Raw genomic sequence first — 15506 nt, forward strand, 5'->3', positions numbered from 1 at the left:
CTAACCTTGGTACGTTGCAGCAGTTCACCGATGGTGATGATTGGGAAGCATTTGTGCAGAGGCTCGATCATTTCTTCACAGCAAACGATCTGGCAGGTGACAACCCGGCCACACTGGCAGATAAGTGCAGAGCTGTCCTGCTAACCAGTTGTGGGCCCACCGTCTATGGCCTCGTCAGGGACTTGCTGGCACCAGCGGAGACAACGACCAAGGCGTACGAGGAGCTTGTAACACTGATCCAAGAACAGCTCAAGCCTTACGAGAGCATCCTCACTGCCAGACAGCGATTTTATACACACCAACGGCCCGAAGGCCAGGAGATCACGAAATATGCTGCAGACCTCAGGAGGCTGGCGGCACCGTGGGATTTTAGTGACCATCTCACCGAAGCACTGCGGGATATCTTTGTCATCCGAATCGGCCACGAGGGCCTCCTTCATCAGCTACTGTCAGCGGATACCACAGTCACACTGCAGAAGGCCATCTCCGTGAGGCAAGCATTCTTGACCTCGAATTGTGGCTCGAGGCGGATGACTCATCCGCAGGACTCAAACCCGGCAAGTACTGTACACAGAGTGATGCCTTTTAGAGGCTGGACTGTAGAACGTGAACCTTCTCAGGGGAGAGAGAACAGGCCACCGAGTCCCTTAACTCAGAGTCCATGGTCAGATCAGCCATCATCTTATTCAATGGCAGAGCAGGATCGAGAGGCCGAATGGCCGACTCCTGTTCCTATTTCTTATGTTCTTATGTGAATTATTTAAGGAGCTTGAATCATTGATGAAGTTTTCTCCCCTATCTGACTTTATAAACATTGAACTTAGGAGACTGGTTTAAAATATTCACTGCTCATGCGACAAGGATCGTTGGGCGACTTTTGTTCAATTTATTCACAGCAAAAATAGCTTTCAAAATAATGTTTCCGCCTGGGTTTGAACCAGGGACTTTGCGCGTGTGAGGCGAATGTGATAACCGCTACACTACAAAAATGTTGTGGTTAACATAATCTTAGGAATATAACCAGAGCTTTAACCTACACAGCTGGCCGATACTTCAGGAGCTGGTTTTACGAGAATAGAATGAATGTGTTGGAGTGGATTTTCAGACATAGCAAAGCATGATGGGGTAAGCCGCCACGAAATGAACTTTGTACCAAGAAGCCTATCTGCTGTCCCTGATATGTACTCTGCAGCAACAAGTGACTCCTGGCCAGGTGCAGCCCACTGTTTCATCGAAAGCTTTGCAACAGAATAACTAACCACAAAAGAAGATAAAGAGGAAGGGCCCCCAAACTCGCACCATGCTATCAGGCTTCACTAGGACTAAAAAGTTGAATCTAAATGAATTGCGTTGCCATATGGATCGATTGGTTGTATGTAAATGAATTTCATTGATTGTATTCTGCCCTCTGTACACTGCTTATAACCACGCATACACAAGGCAATCGGGGAGATCGCTGGATATCAACTCTTCTCCCAGAGCTCTGTTAGCAAAAAGTTTCTCGCTTACCTTACCAGAGTCTATGTGAATTTATTTTCACTATCAGTGGATGCAGAGAGGATGTTTCCACCGATGGGGGAGACTAGAACTAGGGGCATGATCTTAGAATAAGGGGCCGCCCATTTAAAACTGAGATGAGGAGGAATTTCTTCTCTCAGAGGGTTGTAAATCTGTGGAATTCACTGTCCCAGAGAGCTGTGGAAGCTGGGAAATTGAATATATTTAGGACAGAAATAGACAGTTTCTTAAACAATAAGGGGTTAAAGGGTTATGGGCATCGGGCGGGGAAGTGGAGCTGATTCCATGATCGGATCAGCCATGATCTTAATAAATGGTGGAGCAGGCTCGAGGGGCCTTATGGCCGACTCCTGCTCCTATTTCTTAAGTTCCTTTGACTAATACAAATCAACATCCTGGGGGTCACCATTGACAAAGTAGATGTGGGCAAGCCTGGCTAGCTCAGTCTATAGAACATGAGATTTTTAATTTTAAGGTCATGCGTTCGAGCCACACCTTGCGTGAATTATTTTCCTTAAACTTTTATGTTACTTTCACGGGAATTAACCCACTCATTTAAAAAGGAGTTCGATATGTCCCATATGGCTAAAAGGATCAAGAGGTGTGGAGAGAAAGCAGGAAAGGGGTACTGAGGGAATGATCAGCTGTGATTATAGTGAATGGCGGTGCAGGCTCGAAGGGCCGAATGGCCTACTACTGCACCTATTTTCTCTGTTTCTCTGTTTCTCCTTGTGGGGGAATCTCGAACATGGGGGCACAGTTTCAGAATAAGGGGTCATAAGAACATAAGAAGTCGGAGCAGGAGTAGGCCACATGGTCCATCGAGCCTGCTGCACCATTCAACACGATCATGGCTGATCCCCATAAACCCTTATTCTCTGAACGTTCAAGGGTCGCCCATTTAAAACGGAGATGAGGAGGAATTTCTTCTCTCAGAGGGTGGTGAATCTTTGGAGCTCTCTGCCCCAGAGAGCTGTGGAGCCTGGGTCATTGAATATATTCAAGGTGGAGATGGACAGATTTTTGAACGAGGCCATATGGATTGCATTGGAGAACGGAAAAGCGGCGATCACACGACAGGGAATGTACGAGAGACCCCCGAACATCCAGAGGGAGATATAGGGTCTGGTTTTTGTGATTCAGCAAGGAAACTATCGTTCCTGGAGTACAAATACTCTGTTTCAAAGGAAACGGACCCAGCCTCTCCAATTGATCAGTTAATTAATGATGTTTTCCCGTGAAAGCAACATGAAAGTGTATTCGCCCAACGTGCGGATTGATCCCACGACACGGAGATTAAGAGTTTCAGGCTCTACCGATTGAGCTAGATGGGATTGGCAAATGTGGGATCCTTGATGTAAGTCAAATGTTGTGGGTGGATTAATGATGATTGAAATCATGATTGAGTGTCTCACACACTTGAATTATGGACTTCCTTCAGTTAGCATTTCTTCAATTGTGCAAAAGAAGATTGTGGGTTAATTAATGATGTTTTTCCATGAAAGCTGCATTAAATTAAATGGAATGTAATCACCCAACGTGGGGCACGGACCCAAGACCCTGAGATTAAAAGTCTCATACTTTACTGTCTGAGCTAGCCGGGTTTCTTCCCAACGCAGGTTTTTATCGCTCATTGCAGCCAGGCGCCTGTTGACTCCGCCCCAGATTTTGAAACTTGCTGTTGAAACTTGTGCCGTGGTTATCACGTTTGCTTTACACGCAAAAGGTCCCTGGTTCAATCCCGGACAGAAACATTATGTTTAAACTTTCTGTGGATCAACAATCGGAGGCGAGTTTAGTCTCCCCGCATATGCTGCCTGACCTGCTGAGATTTCCAGCATTTGCTGTTTTTATTTGCTATTTATTCTCCTGGCAAAAGGGTTCCCTTATTCCTTAATTGCTCTTTATTTCACTTCAATAAATGGATAACTTTGACTCAGAGAAAACGGATCCACCGGGGAGCTTTTGCGTGTGAGGCCAACGTGATATCCGATGCACTGCAGCCCATCAAAGAGCGAGACCAACTGAATATAAAGGATGAGCTGACAAATATCAGGGGCAGTGCAGTCTGGTCAATGTCAAACCCTCCTTTCTTATTCAGCAGTGGCATGAACGGGAGTCAGACGTCACAAGGTTTAATTAAAGTGACAAATACAAGTAACACTTGCAAAATTCTTTCACTTCATTTGAAATCCTATTGCGTTGAATCTGCAAATACGCACGGTGGGATATTATCTTCACTGCTGATTGTATTTTGTGTGCACGATAGGAATAACCAGTGCTGTTAAATTTGATAAAAGTTGCCCCAGATCTCTGAAGACTTTGAACCAGAAAGCAAAAATACAGTGAGTAAAATGGGATATGTTTTTCGAGTTAAGATGACAAGCACAGGACAAATGATTGAAGTATGGAGTGTCCCTAAGTTAGCATTTGTTTGATTGTGCAACAGAAGGTGAGGGGTTAATTAGTGATGGTTTCCCGTGAAAGCAAGAGAAAAGTTTAAGAAGAAATCATACGGTGCCTGTCAGGTGAGCGCAGCTTGTGGTACCTGGTGGGAATGGGCGGGGATTTTAAAGCCCCATCTATTGCTGAACCTTCATATAGACTAACATCTCCAACTCACTGTGTAGGTTTCATGGTGCAACGGTAGTGTGTCTGACTCCCAATCGGAAGGTTGTATGTTCAAATCACTTCGGGGTTACTGTTCTGTTGGATATTTTTCTTCCAGAATTATTATTTCCTTTGCTGTTTGGCAATAACCAGACACTTGCTCCAAGGTCTGTCCACTGTTTCCCCGTTGTCAGGCAGAGATTCGCATGCTGCCCTCGTTTATTTCATGTGACAGGACACAAAAGTTCTAAATCAACCTGCAGGTGGCAACATGCAACACTGACTGGTCAGGATGGCCGAGAGGTCGAAGGTGCTGTGTTCAGGTCACTACTTCCTCTGGAGATGTGGGTTTATGTACCATTTCTTATATTTAATCATTAAGCGGAACCCATTTGTTTTGTCACCACCAACTCCTTAAAAGTGCGATTCAGCAGTCCACGTGCTCGCTTAACATTTCCGTCTGACCTGGTGCTGAAGTTTGTTCATTCTTTTGTCGACCGACAATCATATATTTTGCCCAGAGTTTGTGAGGAACTTTTATCCCGATCTCATTGGGTTTAATTTTGGTAATCTGGTGCTGAAAGTGGAGATGTTTCCGCAGTGAAACGGATAACACGTTCGCCTCACACGCAAAAACACCTCGGGGGGAAATATTTTCTGGAGCATTCTCATGCATGTTCAGAGGAGAGTTTATTCTCCTGTGAAAGGTCAAGAGATCATAAGAACGTAAGAGTTAGGAACAGGAGTCAGCCATTCGTCCCATTTTCAACTTTTCAAGATTTTTACGCCCAGTTTCGGACCGGGGACCTTTCGTGTGTAAGGCGAATGTGATAACTACTACACTACGGAAACACTGTGATAGAATCTATCTTAGGATAAAACCACAGCTCTAAACCGACACAGCTAGCCGAGATTTCAGGAACTTGTTTATCAGAGAATAGAATGAGGGTGCTATATTTAGGAAGGCTATAAGTGTGGCCTTCGACAGCGTGGACGATTTTTCACGCCTCGGGAACCTACTATCAGTAAGGGCAGACATCGATGACGAGGTCCAACACCGCCTCCAGTGTGCCAGCACAGCCTTCGATCACCTGAGGAGGAGAGTGTTTGAAGACCAGGACCTCAAATCTGGCACCAGGCTTATGGTCTGCAGGGCGGTGGTGATACCTGCCCCGTGGTATAGCTCCGAGACATGGACTATATACAGCAGACATCTCAAATCACTAGAGAAATACCTCCAGGGCTGTTCCGCAAGATTCTGCAAATCCCCTGGGAGGACAGACGCACCAACATCAGTGTTCTCGCTCAGGCCAACATCACCAGCATTGAAGCACTGACCACACTCGACCAGCTCCGCTGCGCGGGCCACATTGTCCTCATGCCCGACACGAGACTCCCGAAGCAAGCGCTCTATTCAGAACTCCGACACGTTAAGCTAGCCCCAGGTGAGCAGTGTCATTTATTTCACACTACTGTATATAACTGTACCTTACCATGCTATACCTGACTCTAACGAGATATGACCTGTCACCACAAGCATAGTTTACCACCAGGGGTGCACTTGCAGGAGACACGGCATACCTGTTCCACACAGGTTTATAAAGGCATGTCTCAGGCAAGTGTGGCACTCAAGAGCTGTGAAATAAAGATGCAGGTCCAGAGTGACCTTGACTTCAGCATGTGCCTCGTGTAAGTCTGTACTGCAGGGTCAGGACTTTACAGTGGCGACGAGTTACGAGATCACAGAATCCACAGAATGGCTACCAACGGCTCAGATGAGAAATATAATGCTGGAGACAAATGGGAGGACTTTATAGAAAGTCTCCAGCAAAGCTTTGTAACCAAAGACTGGTTCGGCGACGATAAGGCAGACAAGAGAAGAGCCCATCTCTTGACCAGCTGTGGCTCGAAAACATACGCCTTAATGGAGGACCTGCTGGCACCCGAGAAACCAGCGAGCAAGTCGTTTGAGGAGTTGAGCACACTAGTGAGAGACCACCTGAAGCCAGCGAGCAGCCTACATATGGCCCGACACAGATTTTACAACTACAGACGCTGTGTGGGCCAGAGCATACCCGACTTTGTGGCGGAACTTCGGACGTTGGCTAGTTTACGTGAGTTCTGCAATAAACTAAATGAGAAGTACTGAGAGACTTTTTTATTGAAGGAATACGCAACGCAGGCATAGTCCGAAAGCTTATAGAGACCAAGAACTTGACCCGAGATGCAGCAGCACTGATCGCACAGACATTCTTGGCAGGAGAAGAAGAAACAAATTTGATCTACACTGCTGGTACGACAACTAACGAAACATCGGACAAGGGGTTCACAGCATGAAACAAGCCGCTACCCCGACACGCAGACAAAAGGCAGGAGAGCAGGCCTTGAACAGCAGGCAGTGGCGCCAGAAGCCATCAAGGGCAACATGAACGCCCATTCACACCTCATCAACCCGCAATGCGAGCAATCAACTGCAGACTGAGAGAATCTCAAGAGAGATCAGCCAGACGCAGCTCATGCTTCGGAAACAATGGAAGCGGTCTGTGCTAGAGATGTGGGGGAAGGCACTCAACAGGGGGTGTCGATTTCAGCATGATGTTTGCAGAAACTTCAACTATACAGGACATCTGACTCACGTGCAAAACCACAGCAGCTCGGCTGGTATACGAATCAGAAGGGTCGGAAAGCGGACCAGAAGAAGGTGGGGACAATGCCCGGGACACCGAGGTACAGCGGGTCAACACGATCAATGTCCACTGTTCTTACAACAATACGCCTCCAATAATGATGAGGGTCCTACTCAACGGGATACCCGTCAACATGGAACTGGACACTGGAGCTAGTCAATCTCTCATGAGCGTTCAACAATTTGAACAGCTGTGTCCGCACAAAAGCAACAGACCGAAACTTACAAGGATCGACACCAAACTAAGATCCTATACCAAAGAAATCGTCACAGTCCTTGGCAACGCCATGCTCTCTGTCACACACAAAGGGACAGTGAACCGATTTCCATGTGGATTGCCCCTGGAGATCTCCCAGCATTTTTGGGAAGAAGCTGTCTGGCAAAACTAAATTGGAAATGGGATGAAGTTCTCACCATGTCGTCAGAGTAACGGACCTCCTGCTCAACAGTTCCAAGTAATTTTGAACATCTCTCTCAGCCTTCAAAGGGGCGAAAGTTAAAATCTACGTCACACAGGATGCCAGACCGGTCCATCACAAGGCTAGAGCTGTGCCTTATGTGTTGAGGGAAAAGAGAGAACACGAACTGGACCGGCTTCTGCGGGAAGACATTATCTCACCCGTGGGATTTAGCGACTGGGAAAGTCCCATCTTCCCCGTCATGAAGCCTGATGGATCCGTACGAATCTGTGGGGATTATAAGTCTACCATAAACAGAGCCTCCCTACAGGACCAGTACCCGCTGACCAGAGCGGAGGATCTATTTGCCACATTGGCTGGAGTAAATATTTTCCCGAAACTAGATCTCACATCTGCGTATATGACGCAAGACCTGACCAAAGAGACTAAGCTACTCACCACCATCAACACATATCGAGGCATTTTCATGTACAATCGATGCCCATTCGGCATCAGGTCGGCAGCTGCTATAATCCAGCGCAACATGGAGAGTCTGCTCAAGTCCATCCGAGGGACGGTTGTATTTCAAGACGACATACTTATCACGGGCAGGGACACCGACTCCCATCTCTGCAATTTGGAGGAAGTACTACAATGATTGGATCGGGTAGGCCTATGAGTTAAGATATCCAAGTGTCTATTTCTCGCGCCCGAGGTTGAGTTTTTGGGCAGAAGGATTGCCGCTGATGGAATCTGCCCAAAAGAATCCAAAACAGAAGCAATTCGCCTGGCACCCAGGCCCCGGAATTCTCAGAACTGCGTCTCTTTCTCGGGCTACTCAATTACTTTGGGAACTTTATGTAGAACTTAAGCACGCTGCTGGAGCCTCTCCATGTGCCACTCAGGAAGGGGTGCGATTGGTTTTGGGGGGACACCCAGGAACGCGCCTTCAATAAGGCATGCAACCTTCTATGTTCCAACAGTGTTTTGGTATTCTTTGATCCAGGTAAAAAGCTCGTTCTCACGTGTGATGCGTCAGCGTATGGGGTCGGGTGCGTTTTACAACATGTCAATGATGCGGATAAATTACAACCCATAGCTAATGCCTCCAGGTCACTTTCGCGGGCGGAGCGCGGGTACAGTATGGTTGAGAAGGAGGCGCTCGTGTGCGTGTATGGTGTCAAAAAGATGCACCAATATCTTTTTGGGGACAAGTTCGCGTGAGAAACTGACCACAAACCCCTCACGTCCCTGCTATCCGAGTGCAAGGCAATAAACGCCAAATCCTCGGCGCGCATTCAGCGGTGGGCACTCATGCTAGCGTCTTTCGACTATACAATCAGGCACAGACCCTGGCGACAATGGAAGGGTCCGACGAACAGGTCTGTGAGATGGTCATGGCAATCAATGCCTTTGAATCCACACGTTTACCCATGACGGCTCGCCAAATCAGAGCTTGGATGACCAGCGACCCAACGTTATCCTTAGTCAAAAGATGTGTTTTAACTGGTGACTGGGCAGAGGCTCGTGATACCTGCTCCGAGGAGATCAAACCTTTCCATAGGCGCATGCATGAACTATCACTACAGGCAGACTGCCTGAAGTGGGGCAGCCGAGTAGTTATGCCCTTGCGAGATAGAGAGGCGTTTGTCCGGGAGCTCCACCGCGAGCATCTAGGAATCAGGCTGATGAAGGCCATAGCCAGATCCCACGTCTGATGGCCTGGCATTGACGCGGACTTGGAGCTCTGCGTCCGGCGTTGCACCATTTGTGCCCAAAGCAGTAACACCCCCAGGGAGGCCCCCCTAAGCCCTTGGCCCTGGCATACCAAACCGTGGTCGCGGGTGCATGTAGACTATGCGGGCGCATTCATGGGCAAAATGTTCCTCGTAGTCGTCGATGCATTTTCAAAGTGGATCGAATGCACCATTTTAAACTCGAGCACCACCTCCACCACTGTGGAAAGCCTTAGAACCAATTTTGCAACGCACGGAATCCCTGACATATTGCTCAATGATAATGGTCCGTGCTTCACCAGCGCAGAATTTCAAGATTTCATAGTTGACCACGGCATAAATCACGTTAAGACGGCACCGTTCAAGGCAGCCTCCAATGGCCAGGTGGAGCGAGCAGTGCAAATCGTGAAACAAGGTATGCTAAAAATCCACGGTCCCACGCTGCAGAGCCGCCTGTCGCGACTGCTGCTGAGATACAGACCTTGTCCGCATTCGTTGACTGGGGTTCCCCCGCGCAACTATTGATGAAACGAACCTGATAGACGAGACTCCCTTTAATCCTCTCAGACATGCATGAAATTGTTGAGGCAAAGCGCCGGAAGCTAACTGAGTACCATGACAAAAATTCGAGGGAGAGGTGGAATGAAATAGAGGACAAAGAGTTTTTGCTAAATTATGGCCAGGGTCCCAAATGATTTGCAGGGACAGTGACAGATAAGAAGGAAACAGGCTACTGTGGTACAAATGGACAATGGCCATACCTGCCGGAGGCATGTAGAGCAAGTAAAAAGTAGATTCACTGATAACACTGCAGAAGCAGCAGCAGACTACAATGTGGAACTCACACCACACCTGGTAGACAGACAGAGGGAACAACCTGAGAAAAGGGCAGTCTCAACAGACAGCCCAGGCGAGATACGAGCAATCACACCGAAAGAAAAGAAGGCACCAAGGCAAACAACTGAATCACAACTAAGACGCTCCACGTGAGAGCATAGACCAAATGAGAGACTGAACCTTTGAAGACAATAAGACCTTGTGGGAGGGTTATGTCATGTATCTCACACTACTGTATATAACTGTACCTTGCCATGCTATACATGACTGTAACTAGATATGACCTGCAACCACAAGCGCACTTTACCACTAGGGGTGCACTTGCAGGAGACACTGCATATCTGTTCCATACAGGTCTATAAAGGCAGGTATCAGGCAAGTGTGGCACTTGAGAGCTGTGAAATAAATGTGCAGGTCCAGAATGACCTTGACATCTGCATGTGCTTCGTGTAAGTCTGTACTGCACGGTTCAGGATTTTACAGGCAGAGGAAAAGTTTCGGGCACACACTCAAAGACTCCCTGATAAAATGCAACATCCCCACCGGCACTTGGGAGTCATTGTTCCTCGGGTTGAGTTGCCTGTGCTGCGTGATCCATGCCGGATCGATCATCCTCAGCCACGTGGTATGTCACAGCACGTTCACTGGAGGTACCCCATCGTTGTGCAGCCTTTGCACACGTAGTGCTTGAATCGACATGGATGGGCCAAGGATTACCCCCGCAGCACCAACACGGGGCGAATAGATTCACATTAACCCCCGATGGCGCACTCTGAGTCATCACAGGTCTTCTAGCCAGAGAAGTATTGGCCCTGCCATATGCAGATCGGCCTGCTAGCCACATCATTTTATGCACAGTACTTGCCAGTGAGCTTCGATGTTGAGAAAGTATCTATTTGGTGTTATCGTCCGTGGCCATGCCTGCCAGGGCGATCGCGATGGCCCTGCTCAGGTCTCGGGCTTCAGCAGCCAGCAGCTTTCGAAGAATGACCTCGTGGCTGATGCCCAGCACGGAAAAGTCCCCCAGCATTTGCCCCAACGCAGCTGCAAAATCGCATAGTCCTGCGAGGTGTCTCAGGTCGGTGACATAATCTGCCATGTCCTGGTCCCCGGAACGATGGTGCGTGTAAAAACGATATCTGGCCATGAGGATACTCTCCTTCGGCTTGAGGTCGTCCCAAAACAGTGTGCACAACTCTGAATATTGCTTCTCCGTTGGTTTTGTAGGTGTGAGCAGATTCTTGATGAGGCTGTTTATTTTAGGCCCACAGACGGTGAGGAGAACCGTCCTGTGCTTGACCACGTTAGTGTCTCCTTCCAGCTCGTTGGACACAAAGTACTAGTCGAGCTACTCGACGAAAGCTTCCCAATCATCACCCTCAATGGATCTCTCTAATATTCCAACAGCAGCCATGGTTGTGTGAACGTTCGTATTCTGTTACTCGTCGCCAATTGTTGTGAAAAGAAGAACTCCCCGAGGCTGAGTGCTGTGAGCTAAATTTAGTGTGACGTTAATCTTCTTTATTTCAACTCCAGAGTGCCTGAACAACATGGCAGCCAACCTTTTATACTGGCCCTGCACGTGTGGGCAGGTGACAATTAGGACTCCAACAGTTGCGCCCTCTGGCGGCAAGTATTACAGAGTTACATACTCCACATAATTGTTATGGTTAAGATGTTTTAATTCCAATGAATGCCTGAATCGTGCGAAAGGAGCCTGTTTGTAGGACAAGGCTACATATCAGGAAGGAGTGTAGTTCGATGACAAGGGAAGTGATACTCTGATTATAAATTTGGAGAATAAAAAGACTAAATGCTGGAATCACTGAGCAGGCGAGGCAGCATCTGTGGAGAGAGAAACAGAGTTAACGTTTCAGGTTAATGACCTTCCATCAGAAGTTGGGCAGTTGTGTTAGGTAATACTATTAAAAGTTTCAATTGTCACGTAGCAGGGGTAAGGAAAAGATATAAAATGTGGAATTTGGATCAGATAGTTTAGACTCCGATTAATGTTTGATCAATTTGTACACCGAGCTAGGAACTGTAACGTGTTTGAGTTCTTCAGCTAACATTCGCATGGTTTGGTTGTAAGTACTATTGTTAAGTGTATGTTAAATTATTGTCTGCTTATTAACTCTGACATTTAATGTTGCGGACCCTATTACTGCACTGCGCGTGTTCCAGCTCTGTTTGGAGCACCGATCCCTTCAATCCGTCGCTTACAGGGACAGTTGGATTCACCGTTTCTTTGTTTGGTGAAATTTCAAAGATTGAAAGCGGCGCACATTAACCTCGTCACCTACTCACTAACCGCTACACACTGCTCCCGTGAGATGGAAGCCCAGTTACTGTTTCAAGCTTGAACGCAGGTGTAAGCAGAACTCATTCAGAGAAAGTCCAAGTCCCTGAGGCACGTGATTATTTGCACCGAATTCCTTCGCAAAGAGTTGCGGTTCGTGTGGGGTGATTTGGGCACATCTTTCCCCACACGACAACACTTCAAACATAACTCAACAGCGGTAAAGTGATTGAGTTCCTGAAAGGGGTTGTAGAAATTCAAGTCCTTCTTTGCAAAAGTTCGATGCAAATTCAAAATTCTTGGGTAAATTGAGGTCTCGTCTGGGATTTGAAGCCGTGACTTCTCGCAAATTGAAGCAACAATCATACACTTATACCAACGGGCCAACTGCTTGATAAATGTGGAGATATGGTGTAACCATTATTGAAACATTTTTAATGTGTTGCTATTCTTGATCGGAGGAGCACATGGGACGGAATCAGTGACTTTGCTTTTTCGACCTGCCTTCTGAAGCAACGCACGGTCCCACTCCGACAGTCAATGAGCTGCTGGGACGTTAGTGTATCCAGGCTGTGTGTGGTCACCCCGTGCGCAGCAGAGGGGTTTCTGCATTAGTTCTGGGTGGGGACAGTATCTTTGCCCTTCTCTCTTCCTCTTGTCGAACTCCCTGTGTTATGGTTGCTCTATTTATTCCCCTGTCTCAGTTTCTAGTGTTTAAAATGGAACAAAAGATGAAATGGGTGTCACTGTGGAACAATTTCTTCACTCAAAGTTAGACACACTACCGTTGCACCATGAGGTCTAGGGAGGTAGCTATTGATATTCAGGTTCATATATAAGTATATCGACATGTATCGTAACTGTTCCCTGGTGGTCGAGGGGTTAGGATCTGGCGCACTAACCTGGTTTCAATCCTCGATCAATTCATCGCATAAAAATAATTGAGGTCTGTGAGACGATTAATAATTGCTTTAATCACCATGAATACCAATAATGTCATTTATCTCACACTACTGTACATAACTGTACCTTACCATGCCATGCATGACTGTAACAAGAGATGACCTGTAACCACAAGCTTACCTTACCACCAGGGGTGCATTTGCAGGAGGCACTGGATACCTTTCTCAGACAGGTATATAAGGACAGGTCTCAGGCAAGTGTGGCATTCGAGAGCTGTGTAATAAAGGTGCAGGTACTGAGTGACCTTGAATTCAGTATGTGCCTCGTGTGAGTCTGTATTATAGGGTCAGGACTTTACAGTGGCGACGAGTTACGGGATTACAGAATCCATAGAATGGCGACCAACGGCTCAGATGAACAATACAATGCTGGACATAATTGGGAGGACTTTATAGAAAGGCTCCAGCAGAGCTTTGTAACCAAAGACTGGTTAGGCGCCAATGAGGCAGACAAGAGAAGAGCCCATCTCTAGACCAGCTGTGGCTCGAAAACATATGCTTTAATGAAGGACCTGCTGGCACCCGAGAAACCAGAAAGCAAGTCGTTTGAAGAATTGAGCACACTGGTAAGAGACCACATGAAGCCAGCAAGCAGCCTACACATGTAAGCTACCTCGGACCCGTGCCATAGCTCCCCGTATAACGAGCAAAGGCTCAGGAAAACCCCGGGGGAGAGGATATCCCGGTCACTGGGCCTTCCAGTAACACTGAACAAGTGCCCGGTCTGAAACTTTCCAGGCAGTTGATGGCGGGGGATTAAGCGATGGTAATGCCGTTGATGGCCGGGCCTGCTTCAGTTGCATCTTCCTGTCGCTGATTGCTGCAAGGCGCCTGTTGGCTCCGCCCCGTGTGTTTACCTCCAACTTCAAACCACGAAAAAGGATCTCCTGAATTCCAAGTTGTGTACGGAGATCAAACATCAAAAGCTCTGTCATTAACGACAGGGGGTCCGGCAATTGTCTGATTGCAATGCGCTTTCAGTCCTTGTGCTTAAAATTGCGGACGTGGAAATTGGGGAGTTCAATGACTTTGAAAGGAACATTGTTGTTTGGTGCAGTTCCATTCAGAGAAATGTTTGTGAAAGAAACTTTTTGCAGAGAGAGGGATTGAGCGCCTGTTGGCAGAAACATTTTTGAAATGAAAACTTGTGGACGATAAAATGGAACAAGAGCAGTCCGGGGTATATTGTCACATGATGCAAGCTATCTCGGACCCGGAACAAAGCTCCCCGGACACCGAGCACAGGCTCTGGAAAACACTGGGTAGAGGATATTCGGTCACTTGCCTTGCAGCAACACTGAACAAGTGCCCGGTCCTAAGCTTTCCTGAGTAAGAACTTGTAACTAGAGCATCCAACAGTCCCTTGGGATCCATTGGGACTTCGGGGGATGCGCTCCCTGGTGGTGGAACATGGGACTGCATGCTTTACAGAGACACAACACCACTCCCCCGCCAAAGTCAATGTGAAAACTATTTACAAGGTGAGGCGGTCGGGAGCCTTTCTTTCCCTGGTGGACTGCCTCGGTACAAATGTCTGTTCTAGTGTGTTGGCTGTGCCCTCGCTGGGCTGGCGTGTTGTTGGCCCTGCAGGGCTGCTGGGTGAGCCTGGCCTTGCTGGGCTGTTGGGCGTGATGGGTTCCATTTCCTGGTCCGGGGTGGTGTCGTTGATCCTTTGGGTGTGTGTTGTGGGTTCGAAAAAGGTGGTGTCTGCTGTGGGTTGTTCAGGGCAGTCTGTGAACCGCAGCCTAGTTTGGTCCAGGTGCTTTCTGCAAATTTGTCCATTTTCTAGTTTGACGACATACACCCTACTTCCTTCTTTAGCTATCACCGTGCCCGCGATCCACTTGGGACCATGTCCATAGTTTAGCACATACACGGTCATTCAGATCAATTTCCCGTGACATAGTGGCGCGACCATCATGTACATTTTGTTGCTGACGCCTGCTCTCTAACTGATCATGCAGGTTGGGGTGGACCAGCGAGAGTCTGCTTTTAAGTGTCTTTTTCATGAGTAGCTCAGTCGGGGGCACTCCTGTGGGCGAGTGGGGTCTCGTGCTATAGCTGAGCAGTACTCGGCACAGGCGGGTTTGGAGTGAGCCTTCTGTGACTCGTTTAAGGCTCTGTTTGATGGTTTGTACTGTCCGCTCTGCCTGCCCATTGGAGGCTGGTTTAAATGGGGTCGAGATGACATGTTTGATCCCATTGCGGGTCATGCATTCTTTAAATTTGGCACTGGTGAAACATGACACGTTGTCACTGACCAGTATGTCAGGCAGGCCGTGGGTGGCAAACATGGCCCTCAGGCTTTCAATGGTGGTGATGGCAGTGCTTCCCGACATTATTTCACATTCAATCCATTTTGAAAAAGCATCCACCACCACCAGGATTATTTTAGCGAGAAACGGGCCCACATAGATGACATGGATCCTCGACCATGGTCTGCAGGGCCAGGACCACAAA

General features: G+C 47.8%; 1 non-coding gene across 1 annotated transcript; it reads right to left on the minus strand.

The window, feature by feature from the left end:
• Nucleotides 1–917: 917 nt before the first annotated feature.
• On the minus strand, nt 918–990 carry trnav-cac (transfer RNA valine (anticodon CAC)). The gene has a single exon. It is a non-coding gene; the product is annotated as a tRNA-Val (tRNA).
• Nucleotides 991–15506: the final 14516 nt, after the last annotated feature.

This window comes from Pristiophorus japonicus, unplaced genomic scaffold (assembly GCF_044704955.1).
Source record: "Pristiophorus japonicus isolate sPriJap1 unplaced genomic scaffold, sPriJap1.hap1 HAP1_SCAFFOLD_52, whole genome shotgun sequence".
Classification (NCBI taxonomy): domain Eukaryota; kingdom Metazoa; phylum Chordata; class Chondrichthyes; family Pristiophoridae; genus Pristiophorus; species Pristiophorus japonicus.